General features: G+C 41.2%; 1 protein-coding gene across 6 annotated transcripts in view; it reads right to left on the reverse strand.

Annotated features, from left to right (window-relative positions):
• Positions 1-14893, reverse strand: part of ARHGAP24 (Rho GTPase activating protein 24) — a 225564-nt gene that overhangs the window by 121964 nt on the left and 88707 nt on the right. Inside the window, exon 1 of one of the 6 annotated variants that reach the window (XM_055725055.1) lies at positions 8227-8307. The exons of 4 other annotated variants lie outside the window; for them this stretch is intronic. The gene's annotated coding sequence lies outside the window, so the exon portion shown is untranslated. Of the gene's footprint in view, positions 1-7605; positions 7740-8226; positions 8308-14893 lie in introns of those variants that run through there. One more of the 6 variants, XM_055724880.1, reaches the window with a different exon arrangement.

Raw genomic sequence — 14893 nt, forward strand, 5'->3', positions numbered from 1 at the left:
TTCCTTGCACAAATCAGTGGGGTTTTTTATTTCAAAATAATTTGTAATTTAAATGCAAATTGAAGAAACTGTTTACATATTTACTTTCTCTTCTTGTAAATATATATATTAATTGAAGACACATTTTAATGCCTGTTGAGAGGCAAAACAATCTATCCTCAAGTATACATTCACCTGCTGCCTGTCATAACTTGTTGGCTTTGAGATTATACTAGTGGGAAATTCTATTAAGCATTCATTGCCATTACTTTCTTGCCAGTTTTGCTTCCAAGGCTTGATACAACATCTGAGGATACCCATGAAAACCCTCCATCTGTTCATACTTGATACTCAATTGAGACTTTTTAATAGGATGATTCACCTTGGTAGGTAAACTGCTGGAAGAGGCAAGACACACGAAGTTTTACACAGCTTAATACATGCGATTGAACCCTCCTTTCTTTCCAGCACACAGCATCATGGTTTTATTTTGGCTACCAAAAGACACGTTTCTCTGCCTCTGTCAGCTGGGCATTACTCACAGCTCAGACTACAGAACAAAAAAGTCAGTATCAAAATCACAGTCAGCATCCTATGCTGGTTCTGGCAGCTTCATGACTTGATCATTTCAACTTACTAAATTTAACGTCTCTCTGGAGTTTCTCTACCAGCTTCCCGAAAAGATTATCATTGCTTATGTTTAATTTCTGAACATAAAATAGTCACAGGGGGGGAAATGACAATAATAAAAGTCAAGAATAGGGCTCTGCTGAGAAACATGCAGTCATTACCTGCTGGATAGATTAAAACTGAATTCCCCAGCCTGAAAGTCAAGGCTTGGCTCAATTCTTCCAAGTCATCATACACACAACTACGGGACTTCTCATAATTTGTTAGCAAGTTAACTACATTGCTGGGAAAAGTTTAAATTGAATTACACAGAGGCCAAACTGTCCTCACTTACAATGAAGAAAATGCAGGATGACTTCAATTCACTTGGACACTGTAAATAAATCTAAATACAAAACTTTCAACTTTGAAGAAGAGATCTGTATCTGAATGAGGCAGAGTAAGTTGAGTAGTACATACGCACTCTAACTACGTACACCAGCAAATAAAGGTGAGGTGACAGAATACCACATTCTTTGCTCACATGAGACATTGAGTGAATTAAGTAGTCTGGATTACCCAATACAGAAACAAAAATAGAGCAGGAAAATGTTGTTTGGCTTCCATCAAAGTTATCTCAACAGATCCAACCACTTGTCTTCAGCCCACTCAAAATTACTGATATGAAAAATACATAGAAATCCAACCTTTTCTTCAAAACATCATCCTACCGCACTGTCCAGACAAACAAACAAACTGCTATGGTCATCATCCATTTTCCCAAAATATTTTTTTTGTCCAAGCAGAGAATTTTACTCCTCAAAAAATATCATCTATAAAGCAGTAAGTCGTCTTGCCATGAGCTGCCAGAACTGGTAACAGGCACAAAAAGTGCAAATTTCCAGACAAGAGATGAATGGAGAGCAAAACACAGCTGTGACTGTGTGATGGTACCTACTCGCCATACCCACCACGCGTCAAGTCACTCCACTAGCTCTGCTTCATACGTCTACGTCAAGATTGGGAGCATCCTTAATATGGGCTAAGGCTTAGAGCATCCCATGCAAACCTGAAAAGTCCAGCTTGCTTAACAGCAACAGGAAAGGCTGACTGGGGTGTACAACAGCCTGCTGTCGAAAAGTGCATTAGCAGGCTGATGATGGAAGGAGCCAGCATGACGATAACCCTGCTGAAGGTGGGTAGCTTTCCAGGCTTACCTGGGCAGGGGTGCCCTAAAACAGCTCCCCACGACTGCTGTGGCCACCAAAACGGGAGGCTGCAGAGGGCAGCACTGCCGTGCACTTGACTTGCATTACCCAGCACAGTGTATCATAGGCAATACAAATGAAACATTAACTATATGAACCTCATGGTTGCATGGATCAAAAAATTTCCTTGATTTTAACGTCTCTCTGAATAAACAGTGGACTTTTAACGGTATCAGACTTTGTATATGCTGACACTGTAACTGGCCCTTGATAATGAAAGCTAGGAAAACACCCTTTGCAGTCCTGCCCACACGCCTCCACTGCGAGACTTTCAGGAGCACGGTATTTCACGAGGCTGCATGAAGGCTTTGGTCAGTAAGATCAGGGTGGTTTACAGAGGCTAACTGTGACGTGGAGCAGCAAGGACAAGAGCAGCATTGCCAACTGTCAGAGACCACAGCAAGGGCAGAAATACAGCTAGTTCCAGGTCAGGAAGATGGAGAGAGGAAGCAAAGGCTCATCAGGGACGAAAAGGGAATTGCAATTCTTTCCCTTAGCAGGAAAAAAAGAGCTGGAAAAAGTCACTGAGTACAGGAACAGCCAAAGGCCTGGCTACAATACCACTATTTGCTGCCACAGGATACAAAATCTGAAGTAAATTGGAAGCAGCCACAAACAAGCGGTGCTCTCAGCTAATTGCCTGGCACTGTATCAGGGCAGAGTTCAGCCTATTTACAAGGTCTTTACATTCAAAAGGTCTTTGTATACTACTTCATCACCCACCTCAGCAGAAGGAACAAACGGATTTAGAGGAGCTGATCTGTGAGTACTTAGATTAATTTTAAGGTTGGACAAACTATTTAATAGGCCTGTTTAGTAGCAGAAATTAGGAGAGGAGTTCTTTGTTAAACTGCAGAACAAAATATTGTTGTGGAGCACAGAGGTCAGACATCACTGCCTCAGATGCACAAAAATCCAGCTTCGATTTAAATGTCATTTTGTTTAAGAGCTGGTCGAGATTATAGAGTTAAGTGTATAAATTAGCAAAGCGACCACTAAAAGAACTGCCATACACTCCACATATCATTGATCTAATCACCAATTTACAAAAAACATTTTTGACATTACTGTTAAAGAGAACAGGGATTCTACTAAGCAGAAGCACTGCACAAAACCTTAATACTTTTCTTTGCAGTAAGTTACACCACTGAAAGAGGCAAGGGCAAAATGAAGAGCTAAGCACAGTATTTAATCTTCACCTATTCTCTTCAAAAACAGAAGCAGGTTAAGTACAACAGACCTCCAAGGATGTACTCCAGCTACATCAAGGCTGAAACCATCCAAATGCTTTTGGGAGGGATTTTAGTTGGACTCTGAACTGTATAAATTACCTGCTTTAGTAAATAACAGTATTAATATTACAATAAACAATAATCAAAAAGCATCGAGGCATACAGATGGTGACCAAGTAAAATTACAGGTTTGGGTTCAAATTAGTTCAAGTAACTCAGCAGCATTACATTTGTCTCAATTTCATTTATAGACTAAGAAGCACAAAACACCTTAGGAAAAACACCGTGCATTGCTGCCTCTATTCCAGACACAGGGACTCGAGCAAGGGCTAACAAATTTTGAGGGAATATCACACATGGTATCCAGCACTAGTAATTATTAAATGTGCATCTCCGCATGATAGATCGTATCTTTTCACACAGCAATTTAAGCTGTTGAGTTATGGTGTCATCAGGCAAACACTTAATTACTATGGAATAAAAGCCTTATTAAATCTCTTCCCAGCCTCATAAGCAACAAGGCAACTTATGAATGTGACTGAATCTTCAGGGCATTTCCAGGGGAGTATTCTCTGTCTATTTACTTAAATAACATGTTGTTATGTAGTTGATGCTGTTAAAACAGAAAAGGAATTTAAGGAAAGCTGATGCATTTAAAAAAAAATAGCTACAGGTCCAACAGTACTGAATGATACTCCAAGAACGTAAACCTCTATTATCCCAGTTCTGATGCTGACACTCTCTGCCAAACATACCTGAATTGTGGTTTTATCACTAGATAAATAGAAGTCCAAGAGATCAAAAGCACTTTTAAGTGGAAAATTACTTTCACACTTCTCCCATCATCTGCATGTGTGGACAAAACTATATTCAAAACATAATAAATCACCATATACACATACACCTATTACAGCACCTCCTTTAAGAGAGTCCACTTCTCCACAAACCTATATGGCTTTAAAAAAACTGACATGTAAAAAGCCTTTGGGGATTCTTTAAATGGGTTTTAGTGCACTGAAGTCTAACTCACCTTTGATAAGGCTTTTAAACTCCAAATATGCATTTGGAGTCAACAAAGCAATTACAGCATTTTAAAAATTTACAAAGATTAATAATATGGAACCACAATAAACTGATTTGCAACCATTTGTGGCAAAATACTACTCTTCAATTCGTATGAATTGCCTCTACAGATACCCAGAAACAACAAATCTCTGGAGAGAAGACGTGCCTGTCCATGGGCCCAGCTTCTGCTATAATGACAACTTTCTCAATCAGCACTGCAGACTCTCCTACAGGCCCATGCTGCTGATCTCTGGCTGCTTTCCAGGAAGGACTCCTCAGTGCTCTAATTGTGTGTGGTGCACCATTTCACATGTTCACAATACATTTTTATTTTTAATTAAAGCAGATTTATGTAAGACACACCTTAATGCGATTTTTCCAAAACAGAAAGATGGAAGCTAAACATGCTTTTATCCATCACAAGACTATAACAAACTACAGGCTGCTCTCCCTGCCTGGATTCTCCTTGGCCATTTTGGAAGTGCTCCTCTGCAATATTGCAGATGGAAAGACAGCACACACATGCACGCATGCCTTGAGCAAACGAGCTTTATGCTATGACTATTCATTTGCCTTTACCATAGCTTAACTTGACTTTCCATTGATAAGGAAGTAACAAAGGTATGGCCCAAATTATTTCACATTCCCCCAACAGAAACAATCTCTTTTATATACCTTTTTAGTAGCCTACCGTTTAATTACATTATGCATTCTTAGCTCCAACCACTATTGTCTCTCATACCTTGATTTCACTGTTTGGCTTCCCTGCTCCTTAAGTACTTCCATCTCTGTGCCATTTTATTCCCGTAGCTGACATGTTAGTATTTTGCTCTGTAAGCAAAAGGTGTACCTGGGTGGTTTAGGCAGTTTATCTGAAATTTTTCCTTAAGCCTTTGATTTCTTCTCTGTCCCTAGAAAATTAGGTCCACACTTAGAGATGACAGGAAGCCATAACACAAACTGAAAGGCGTGAGGCTGCAGATGCCCTGTCCTTCTGAAGGAAATCAGCCCCTGGTGTAGCTAATCTTGTTTGGGGCTGTTTACCCAAGTTCAGCAAGGTCTCCACTGAGCCAGCTCATTCTCTCATCAGCCTGTGTAAGCCTCCTGTTATTACCCCTCTAACGTTACTAAGAGCTTTATTGGTGTTATTGTCCTGGACAGGCATATTATTCCACCATGGTTTGGGAGCCTCTTGCATGCCCCATGGGCAAGAAGGACCCACTCACTCCTGGCGTAGGTGTCCTTTCACAGCAAGAGCAGAGAGGCACGGGGTGTCTGAGGCACCCCCCATCTCTCTCCCCCAGCACTTGCACTACTGCAGCATGCAAGGCACAAACACAGTTGCTATTTTACCACCACGTCCCTCCCCGCTCCTATCTCTTACTGAAGACAGCAGCCTAGTGGGCACGCTGCCAACGCCTTACGCCAAGGTCGAGGACAATAACGTGCTGTGTGCCCTCGTGGTTGAGTTGTGCCAAATGGTAGCAGATGGTGTCTCCTCCCCCAAGACCCTGTAGCTGCAGCGATGCAGTTGGCAAGCCACAAAGATCACCCTTCCCTGGGTGTTTTCCTCCTCCCTCCTCCATGTTGGCATGCAGCAGTCTGGCTGACAAGGCTGTCACATTTTCCAAGATCGCCCTGAAAGAAGCCCTTTAGGGAGCGGATCCTCCTGCCAGCCTTGGCTGCACACAGCCAGTGCATGGATAAACGAGCAGGCTGCCCTGGACATGCACCACCCACAACCCACACTACAGAGCGGGAGTGTCGGCTGCTGCATACAGCTTGTTTGAACCCAGAGCAGCAGTCCTGCTCCCACAGAAGAGACTGTTTGGTCTGCAGCAGGAGTCTACATAATACCATCAAGCACTGCTCTTTGACATTATTCCTTCATTAATCATCAGCTAAATTGTAGACCAGCTTCATTAAGACCTGACAGCCAACCTTGCACTTGTAGTTTGAAGCAGTCTCTTCAATAACATATATTAATCACATGTTCCTCCTTTCTATTTCTTCCTGAAAATAAAAGCTAACCACTCGCTGAAGTTACGAATATAGTGGGGATCTGAAATACAGCACAGAAGATCAAGATTTCACAACCAGGTATGCCTATTAGCTTTATAAAAGACATACCATTTAATTAGCAGAGATCTCCATCTCCAGAGGTAGCAGTACAAGCTAGGCCTCCATGAGGAGAGATGAGACAATGTCACCCTGGGCAAAGCCATTACATCCCACAGAAAGGTTTTCCTTTTCTGTCAAACAGGAGTCAGGCTAACCCAGCTTTTACCATGCTGAATAACAAAACAGCACTATGTACTAGTATATAACTGAAAAACTGGCAAATATGAGGTAGAAATTCTGCTTTTAAGCCTTAAATTTGACACCTGTGCTGAAGAAACAAAGACAAGCGAGGTCGTCACACTCACTATAGGCTTAAAAAGTTTTGTCCCACTCCTCTAATACGAGGCTGAAAAAGAAGAGAGATGACACTTTATTTTAAATAAGGATCAATGTTCCTCTAGCACCAGTAATGGGAAAAGGAGGAAGATGAAAGAGCCTGCAGAAGGACTGGATGAAGAGCAAAGGATTTGTGAGCATCTTAACACCCACGGCAGGGCAGAGCATTAGGTCAGGCAGCAACACCCAAGCACATGAGAAAACACAAAGCATATCTGCCTTAAGATGTATAAACTTTAGGAAAATAATCCAATTTCTACTCAGATGACCTAGGCACTAGCAAGTACCTTATTTTGAGGATGTTTGGCTAAACCACCCTTTTACCCAAACACAGCCTGCTTTTCTCACTACTTTCAGAGATGAGAGGGCTACACTGCCTGTGTATTTTTGCCTCCCACATCAGGGGCAGCAGCTCTGTGGTGCACCAAGGAGGTGAGATCTGCCTTCAAACTCAACAACCAGCTTTCCAGATAGCTTCAGGCAAGTCACCTAGTCTCTTGTCTTTCCTGCCGTTTTAAGTGGGATACCACCAGCGATTTGACAAAGGAGGTATATGCATTTTCATTTATTTACTTTTCATATCTGCAGAGGTTCTTGATGAAAATGGCAACGAGCATGGGAATTTCACTGTTATTACTGCAGAAGACTGGCAGACATCTGTACTACAGAACACCCCACCAGATGTTGATATCTTCAATGTCTATACTTTGGAGCATCCCTCCATAATATTTGTCTCACTTCTTCCTACAATGCTATTGTCATTACTTAGTGTATTCAAATACAGATCATCTTTTAACAAATGAAATACAGAAAAGGCACACAGGTAACTGTAATAAAAACATTATCGTCTTATCGTAAAAATTTGCATGTTGACTAAAGCTGATGGATCCTCATTTCTGTGAGCAAACAGCAAAGTAATCATTATCACAATTGATCAAAATAATGCCAGTGATGTGGATATTTATGAAAATCTTTTCTCAAAGAGCTTGACTTACCACTGCCTCTGTAGTGTCCCACTACCGTCTTCCCAATTCACACAATTTGTTTGGGAATCTAAGTTTGAAGCTGTGCTTCATGATGTGCCAAGGATACTGCTGGCATGTAACAAGCTAAAAACTGAAGCCCTGAACGGGGTATCCAACGCAGAGGTGAAACTATTACTTCGTCGGACTTTTTGATGTCGCCACTAGAGGGACATACCACGAAACTAAAAATCATGAAGCTGGTAGCTGTCAAAGATGCCGTTCAGACCTGCTATTGTAGTTAGGAAGATAAAAGTCATTTTGTTTCTTTTGAGACAAAGTTTGTATTTACACACCAGAGAACGCCCAAAGTATCAACACACGTGATTTTGTATTCACAAATAAAACGGTGTGTCCATGGCATACAGTTAACGGACGCAACACAGACATTGCTGAAGACCTGCTGTAGCTTCTCAACTCTTCAAGCCATACAGTTAGGGTGTGATTCACCTTCAGCCCCACCGAGTCTGCACTATTAAAGTTCAGGACATTCCTCACACCTTAACATAACACTGGGAAAAAGCCAATATTGCCCCCCACAATTTGGTCCCCAAATTACTATAAAAAATTGTCAGAGCAACAAGCTCCAATTACCTTCCTCACTTCCCGCAGACCACCTGGCTTCGTGGCAACTCTCTCTGCATGTCTGGCACTACCTAAGCCATTTGCTAACATTGATGTTGATTGTCAAGCTCCAGTGCCAGCTGCAGTGCTGAGGCAGAGGAAAAAAAACACCTCATCATTGCTGTGATTACAACTGGTGGCATTTAAAAGAGGGTGGGAATAAACAGAGTCCCCAACTATAATTTTCATGACATAAGCTACATCCTCACTAAGAGCAAATCTGGCGTACATGTATGCTGATAGTGGAAGATGTTCATGACAAATTTGAACTGTTTGCTTTCGTGCCACCTAAGTTTTTAAAGATGCCAGTGCCACTATGTTCCAAACTCTTCTGTGTAGTAGATAATACCACTGGGTCACACAGCGAAGCTCATCCAAACATACCATATTGTTAACTTAACCAATGGAGGAAATACACACCAGAACACATGCACCATGTGTTAAGCGGGGCCAATAAAAGCAGTCTGCTTCTGAATTAAAAGACAAGTGAAAAATAACTTTTTAACTTCAGCTTTATGTACCATGCTTGAGTAATGGCAAAGGCAGGTAAAGAAACTGAGCTCATTCCAAATTTTATAGACTCTGTGCAGTCTTCTGCCACATGAAATTAATGCCACCTAGAACAGATGGTTGAAAAGTAAGTAGAGTTACTTTACAGGAAAGAAAATGAAAGCTACAAGTGTTCAGGAGTTTTCAGAAGTGCTTCATCTGTAACCTATCTTCAAAACAGACCCTAACTAGTAAATAGTATTCAAAAAGCAGGCAACATTACTACTACTTCAATATAAATACACACACTTTTAACCTATAATCTGTACTCAATTCACAAAGATAGAAGAGATCCAAGAGAGCAGCGTTTATATATGAAAATTTGTGATAGCTTTTGTTTCACTGACTTCAAAGTTACATACCCAAGCCCTACGAGTGATCTAGGTAACCTGTTTATTCTGCATATGCTGCATACCTCCAAGACAACATTTAGAAAGGGCTTTTTTAATTCTTACATAGTTCTTGCATCTAGATTTAATTCCTTGAGCTTTAAAATCAGATGGCCTTCACTGCTATGATTTCTATTAATTTTAGGCAGAAAAAATACCCATGAATGAATATTTCTATAAATATAGAAATGATGTTTAGATCAGCTATTGCAGGCTCTTCTCTGCTAGATACAAGTGCTGGAATTCTACCAGAAAAGGGACCGCATCTTCTGAATGGGAAAAGGTGCCCCATCTCCCCTTGCAAGATAAACAAGATATTTTTTGGTAGTTCTTTGGCAGCCCAAGACTGAGTCACACCAATCTTGATCTTTAAACAGATGTGATATCATGAGGGGATCTTCCACATGAAAGAGAGGAAGTAAAACTATTCATATCACTCCGCAATATGTGTCACAGTCCTGGTCTTGCCTGTTCCCCAGACCCACAGTATAAAGGTTATAAAAACTTCTTGTGAGCTATCACTAGTTCAGATTTACATTTACATTCACAAGGCTTATACCTCTCACAGGGATGCAGGTATCATCTCAACTAAACATGGGAGGACATAAAAGCACAGAGATAGTAGTTGGTCCAATATCATGGAAGGAGTCACTGCTGGAACTGGAACAGAAAGCAGGTATCCTGAACTTGGTGCCTTCTCCCGGTGTTGTTCAGTAGCCATGATAACAAAGGCACAAAAAACATGGTTAAGAGGAATATTACGTGCATTGACCTGTAGGGCACGGAGCTTGAAATTAGTAGATTTTATGGTGCCGGCACAATAGCTTGGTAGCATGACCTGTCATCTCATCTGTAGAACTGGGGATGATTTGGATTTTGCTTTTCTAAAAACTGCGAAGGAGGCAAACCTATCATTGGCATGTCAGATATTTGCGCATCACAAGAACTGATGCTTGAGATGGAAAAGAGTTCATTCCCACTGAGCCCTCACCACTAACCTTGTGAGAAACAAGCAGCAAAGCTTCAGCTGGCTTCATTTCTCCGGCTCTCTGACTCCATGCATTTCCGAAGGTCACTTAAAAAAAAGCAGTTTAGAGTTGTTACAGCTTCCTTTGAAGGACGAGAACAGACAGTGTGCGAATGTGTCCACACACAGAGAGGTGGCTCCCTACCAAATACATTTTTGAGAAATCACTGTGTTAATAAGGACGGCCATGTGTTCAGGAGATCTTCAATAGGAAACAAGCAGCACTCAAAGCTGCTTTAGCACGCTATGCCATTACATGGAGATATCTGTGCACGGAAAGGCTGGTGCCCATTTGATTAAACAGGCTGCCTGCTCCCTCCAGAAAATATCAGAGGTACAATTAGTTCAGCCGGCAATATCAGCAATGCCCTTGAGGTCCTGTGCTCCTGACAGCTAATGAAGAGGCACTGCTGGCTGTCAGCATGTGCAGAGGGAGGCATTCATCTTTGTGGCAGCACCAATTAAATCCACCAGGGTCACACCAGGAGGAAATAGGAATTCAGTGCAGGGAACAAGTCAAAGCAGCTGACTGGTTTAACTGTTCATTTTTGGGTGTTATATCATGGAGAAATGGGAATCAATCTTGTGCTAGCCATGCTGATGGTGAAGGGAGTACAGAGCATCTGCATGACAGCAAAGGTAGAAACAGTGCTCTGGCGTGAGCATATGCACACTATGGAAAGGCATTTTTCGCAGGAGGGCAGGAAACATTTTAATACATAATTTTCCCCTAAAGTCAAAAGAAGGGAATTTGCTTAGTGCAATGTGTTCCTAACACTCTGCTGAGCCTTCAAGGAAAGATACTTGTCCAACATGTGGGTGTACCCTCACCGTGGACATGGCAGTTTTTCACAAGGTTACATCCTTACAGAAAACAAACTGGTCAACTTCAAAATAAAAGGGTCCAAAGCCTTCTAAAACATTTCCATCTCAAGACATCCTATACCAGTCACAGTCAACCACCTACACCAGTCACAGTCAAACACGCCAGCTAATCACCTTCCCCCTTTGGTGCCTCACTGTAGAGTCTTACCTTTCCCAAGTCCTGCTGTCATATGACTTCTAAGACTGCAAAGTACTGATGTCAGAAGAGAAGAATATTGGAATAAAAGCTACGGTACTTGGCATCCAGCCTGTTAAAGGTACACGGGAAACAATGTAGATACAAACAAAAGTGCTTGTTTAGCCAAAAAAGTTTTATCTGTAATTCTGTTTTGTCTTACTTGTGTCCCTTAGGGAAAACACACAAATGAACTTGCCACAACCACATTTTCCAGGCCTTCATGGATCCTTAATTAAAAACACTGTCAACCAGTAGGTGAAAAGAATTATCACCTAGTGTGGCCTTCCCATTTCAATTGTCTGAGAACTCATGGCAAAAGTCTCAAAGGACTTTATCTACTAAGCACTGCATATGAACATGGAACCAAAGAGTTTTTAATAACTTTACAACACACTGGCAGCCATTTATCTTCTCAAACCTCATAACACACTTGTGGAGGCTAAAGGGCCTGTTTACTGACAGTGAAATCAGTGTGACATACACATATGCTAAACAGATCCTTCCTGACTCAGCCATGGGTGCACAGACCTAGGCAAATCTAAGCTGATTAAATATAAAATAGCTGCCCTGTAGAAACGAAACAACATCGCCCTTTAGAACTAAAAAAATAATCAAGCTTTGGGGAGTGAAAGCCTACTGTAGCTGTGGAAGCAAAACAGTTCCTTACCCAACCATTTACGTAAAGAAAGCTTAAAAAAAAGAAACCTCAACCCCGTCTCATACTCCCATGACAGAACAGTTAATCTGCAGGAAACTTCATTTGCCATATGCTATGCAATTAAAGATATAAAGAAAAAGGCCTGTGGATACCTTTTTTCTTTTTTTTTTTTCTTTTTGTCTTGTGACTAATGAAGAAATAATTCTAACAATTTCAAAGTTCTGGGAATTAATATTTCACTCCTTTGCAGAGATTCTTGAATAAAGTCATGGGCTTTTGGGAAATGCTCTGTAGTCAAAGACTTCAGAAGTCCATAAAGTCAGCCTAGAAACCTGATGAAAGACTGCCTACTGTTCTGAGAAAGCACAGCATAAGAATTTCATGCCAGAAAAATGAGATTCAAACATGCTGTGAACAGTGACAACTGAAGTTGTCGAAAATAATGTAAAAATACTTCATAGGGCACTCTTCACAACAGCTTTGGGGAGCATTTTCCTAACATCAATTTGTAAAACCTATTGCAGACTTCTAAATTACCTGAAAATCATTCTTACAAGAAAAGCTGTGATGCAAAAGCAGCCAAATGTTTGAACAGTATGATAGAAGCAAAGACTGCCAGAGTATCAAAACTAGGTCCTGAGACAGACTTGTACATGGCAGTCCAGCAAAACTCCTTTTGTTTCTCAGCCTTTCCAGCTGAAGCACTTGGGAAGGTCGCTGAAGTATATTAAGTACATACTTTGATGTATATCCCGTACTCCTAGCTGAAGAATTAGTAAGTTGTCTCATCACATCAATCTGTTTGGCATGTTTTCAATTAGTACCACAACGGGAACCAACACTTCTATTGCACAGCATCACTGAGAAACTGCTTTCTGAAAACATGTACGTACAGAAAACTTGTGCACAGAGAGAGCTCACCTAAACCAGAATAAAAACGGTGTGATTGTCCTCAGCAATCTATTTGGGCTTGTTGTCTTGACTACAGCTCTCAGGCCTGACAAACTGACCTTAAACAAGCAAAAGCATACAGTGCTGAAGGTAATTCCTGCCTTCAGCAATCTCCTGCATCCACAACTCAAGAAAGATCTTGCATTCCCCGATGGGAAGGGAGATTAGCCCAGGAGCCATACATACAAGGTATCAGTAGACACAAAGCAGCAGCAGAGACAACAGGTTACTTCCCTGAAATATTAGTTATTTCCTAACAGTCTCAATAACCCCTAAGAATTAAAGCGTGCCTTAAGCTGCAGACACGTAACTTGGGGCTGCACTGAGAATGCTTTTAGAGGGATGAACAGACTTTGGTTAACTCAGTACTACCAAAGTACAAATTCATCCAGTCCGATGCCCATGCTGAACTATGATATTTTGCCAATGGTGAAAATACAGCACAGACATACAAAGTTTACAAGCAAAGGAGTCCACAAGGAGTACTGAAGATCACCATTTGGAAATGTATGTTTTAGTTTAAATAGTAATAATTAAATATTAACACTCATGCAACTGAACAACTCATCAGAGAAATCTTTGGGATATTTGTGTCTCTAGGGAAACTCATGCGTTAGAGCAGAGCATGCAAACAAATTATATGCTAAGGAACGTGGTCCTGTAAGCAAGCTTGTCCTCAGTGCTGTTTTCTTATTAAAACTGCATTGAGGGGACAAAGAAATACATCATTTGATAATATTCAAATGGTGAAATACCATTGGAGTTGTCATCTGGCTTCTTACCCGTGAGGCCAAACTGTGAAATGATTTATCACTCTCAGAGCTGGACATCAGCTGCCACATAAAGATCTCAAATAACAGCAACTGGGGAGGCAGCAGTATAAGCAGTTCAGTTTTCAGGGTCAAAGTCCAGTCAGTGATGAAGCACATTCCTTCACCCATTCAATAACCATCATCTCTTCTAGGCAATTATCTACATAGTTCCAGAGTATTTTGACCTGGATGTGCTTTCTGAGTGCATCAGGGGATGAGGATTCATGTCCTGGGAGGTACTACAAGCATCCAGACACCCCTGGGAAGGCCACAGGCTCCTACTGCAAGGCTTTCAGTACTGGCCTTGCTCAAAATGCCTCCAAAGTGCAACCCTCAGTAAAGCCAGGGGACTCCAAAAAAATACACTCAAGCTTTGTGTGAAAAACAATGGACAAGTCTGAGCTTCCCACATATCTTGGTGCTCAGCTCCTCCTGGTGCAAATGCGGTACGTCAACTCCATTCAAGCAGGAATCAAGTTTCCCACCTGCAAACCACCACACAGACAAACTACAGTGCTTTCATGTGCCTCTGTTCTGCACCTCTGTACTTTCGGGTGATGTCTAGTTCACTGAAACACAGCTAGGTCACCCGATTCAGTTCTGCGTGAACACAAACTCCTTCCCCCATTACACCTGCAAACCAAGATAAAAACCTCAGGTTGCCTTTCGAAAGGAACAAGCACACAGAATAGAATTTTAATCTTCTAAATAAAACTAGTAGCAATCAGCAAATAAAACACAATCACTTGAACAAACCTACTTACACAATTTTGCTATATGTGCATATTTCCCATTAAAAAAGTATTTATTTAAACTCTCTTGAGTATGAAGCATTCCTGTGAGTGCAAGAGAAGCTGTTAGTAACCATAGATACCACTAATCACCTCATCATCACACTGACTCTGCTACAGAAAACTCCTGCACAGAAAGGCGGCACAGGCCTCATGCTGTACAGCAGACAGTTTCACTCCTGTAAATTAAATTTGCCAGCGCAACAAAAGAAGAAAAAAAAAAAAAAAAAGGAGCAATTTTTAGTAATAAACTATGTCATGACTTAAGGAATGAACAGAATGTTTTCAAAATGCAAAATAAAGGCATCTGTATTTTAATTACAGCATCAAAACCGCAAGATACTTGTCTCCACACACATTTCTTTCATTCATCTTCAGAGATAGCTGTATACAGAGA

Source organism: Falco cherrug, chromosome 1, assembly GCF_023634085.1.
Source record: "Falco cherrug isolate bFalChe1 chromosome 1, bFalChe1.pri, whole genome shotgun sequence".
NCBI classification, from domain to species: Eukaryota; Metazoa; Chordata; class Aves; order Falconiformes; family Falconidae; genus Falco; species Falco cherrug.